Here is a 3,200-nt window from a genome sequence, read left to right on the forward strand (position 1 = left end):
GATAGGGACAGACAAACAGGAAGGGAGAGAGAGATGAGAAGCATCAATTTTTTATTGAGGCTCCTTAGTTGTTCATTGATTGCTTTCTCATATGTACCTTGATGGGGGAAGGGGGTTGGGGGGAGGGTGGCTGCAGCAAATCAAGTGACCTTGGGCTTTAAACCAGTGACCTTGGGCTTCAAGTCAGCAACCTTTGGGCTCAAACCAGCAACCTTTGGGCTTCAAGCTAGCAACCATGAGGTCATGTCTGTGATCCCATGCTCAAGTTGGTGAGCCTGCGCTCAAGCCAGGGACCTTAAGGTTTTGAACCTGGGTCCTCTGTATCCCAGTCCGATGCTCAATCCACTGCACCACCCCTTGGTCAGACAGGATAGCGATTCTTTATTTTACTTTATGCATATAAATTGCTTTAACACAGAGTGAAATTAAGGAATAAGTCTTATAGATTTATATAAGGAAATTACAGTATGTTTTAATATTTTCTATGATCATGTTTTACCACATATCATCCTAATCCAATGTTTAAACATGATATGTAAATTCATGACTTTGCTATGATATGTAAAGTTTATGATTAAACTTTACAAAATACAAAAAAAATAATTGCTCAATTTCAATTGCTATTGTTTTAGGAAAATAAAGTTTCTCTGAAATAAAATGAATTAAAACTATCTAAAACCCACAATGTCTAAAAATGTGGCACCGCTGAGAAAAGACCACAAAGTATTTACAAATCTTAATTATAATACCATAAGTATTTATTTTGCTGAACTAAAAACAAGAAACATAAATTTTTTGAAATAAATCTAAAATGATTTGTAATTTATGTAGGTCTGTTTTTAGTACTATACTCCTTCAAACATCACTAACTCATTCAAATAACCATATGTGCAAAAAGAATTAAGTTCTGCCATCTTTTGCATCTTTCCAGATTTAACTCTATTGAAATTGTAAGTTAAAGGATATTCTTGGTTTGTTATTATTATTATGAAGATATATTTACCACAGTACAAAATGAATTTTATTTGTTTGTTAACCTGCTTTATTAATTTTAATTATCTGTAGTCTTGCTTCAGTTATCTCAGATGTTAGAAACAGGCTTGTTTCCAGAAATATCTTTATTCATTAATCACAGTTAGTCATTGGTACCTGTGATGTGTCAAGTAGATTGGAGAGAAAAAATATTTAAAGGTGATTAGACAGTAGAAGAGAATCTTGCAAGAGTCTTTAATTCAGAAACCCAGAGGTTAGCAGATATCCTAAGTCAGTGAAACAGATGGGAAGGAAATAACAGGAAGTAGTGGAGATTGGATGAACTAGACAAAGTTCACGTTCAGTCTGAAGGAGACGCATTACTCAGTGGCAGCCCCTTGTTGCCAGCAAAGAATGTGGATCAAAGATTGCCAGATCGTATGCTTTTCTTAAAGTTAGGAATATGGAATTATTTTAATAAAAGATCTCAGAAATTATTTTTTAACTATATAGACCAAACAGAATGTTTCTATGGGATGAATTTATCCAGTAAACTATCTACTACTTTGCAATCTTTAGACTAAGGCAACGAGGACATGAACTATCAGTTGCCTTGTGATCTTTTGCTATTTCTCATTTGTTTTCCTCTCTGTTGAGTGTGTTTTCTCTCCTCCAACTTCTCTTCCTCTTCTTTCTCCTACTCTCCCCTTCCTTCTCCTCCATCTCTAGTCATTCTCTCCACTTGGCTTTCTCTGTTTTTCTGTTCGCATTGTGAAATATGGCCGTCACATGCATTTCATTTACAATTAGAAACTAATTAACTAAGGAGAGAAAAGTCTGTTGTCACCCTCTATGTATGAACAGGGAGATGACTTCCTTCAGAATGTTTTTTGAGCAAAGGAATCCCCTACAGCAGGGGTCCCCAAACTTTTTACACAGGGGGCCAATTCACTGTCCCTCAGACCATAGGAGGGCAGGACTATAAAAAAAAAACTATGAACAAATCCCTATGCACACTGCACATATCTTATTTTAAAGTAAAAAAAAAAAAAAAAAAAAAAAAAAAAAACAGGAACAAATACAATATTTAAAATAAAGAACAAGTAAATTTAAATCAACAAACTGACCAGTATTTCAATGGGAACTATGCTCCTCTCACTGACCACCAATGAAAGAGGTGCCCCTTCTGGAAGTGCAGCGGGGGCCGGATAAATGGCCTTGGGGGCCGTAGTTTGGGGACCCCTGCCCTACAGGATAATAGCAAATTGACTGGTCCAAAATTAAACTGCTTTGAGAAAGAATATTTGGATTAAAAAAAAAATCAAATCAATTTTTTGTACCCAAATGACCAAATATTTTCAAATCTCAAGTTTATTATTTTATACCAAAGTTAGCAAACCTATCGACTTCATATACTTGTACTGGAATAACAAAGCCAACCTAGAATACTAATAATAACTACTATTCATATATGTATAGAATCTATGATATAATCTAATTATAATAGGTCTGACTCTATGCAACATTATCTGAAAAAATCTATTCTCCATGTTCATATCTGGTACAGCTGAGTATACTTAGGGTTAGATTCTACTTGCAAACTTGTTTACTCCCACACAAAGGCAATGGATTAAAAAGCAACTGGGGCAAGAAGACAAAGGTGCTAAGAAAATCTTCACAAGCAACCAAGCCAGAGAATTGGCAAGCTAAATGCCATTGGTCTTACAGTGTAGCTACCAAAGACTGAATCACATAGGAAAACTGTATTTTGCTTGAAGTTCCAACAGTTGACTTTTCCAAATCTATTCCCCCATATTCCTCTCTTATATCTTCATTTAATTGTTTGTAGCAGCTATATTTCTTTGCTCTAAGCAGCTGTTTATAGGAGATTGGGCATTTAAAATGGCAAATAATATTTACAAGAGCAATATTTAAATAAAATATTAAAATTTATGGAATTACTCATCAGTGACATTTTGGAATGCAGGCCCAAATGACTGGTCCTGCTTTAAATAAAAAGTACGTGGAATTAGAAAGCAGGAATATCATTGTCCCTTAATCTTCTGCAGTAAATGATTTTCAGTCTCCTTTACCCCCTTTGGTAAATTAGGAGGTTTTCCTATATATCTGATATAAATGTGTCTTTCTGCAAGTTTACAAAGATATCTTATGTTTGGGTTTAACTGTAGGTGAAGTATGGCCTCTCATCACTTTACGACACAATTTGG

Source organism: Saccopteryx bilineata, chromosome 9 (assembly GCF_036850765.1).
Source record: "Saccopteryx bilineata isolate mSacBil1 chromosome 9, mSacBil1_pri_phased_curated, whole genome shotgun sequence".
In the NCBI taxonomy this organism is placed as follows: Eukaryota; Metazoa; Chordata; class Mammalia; order Chiroptera; family Emballonuridae; genus Saccopteryx; species Saccopteryx bilineata.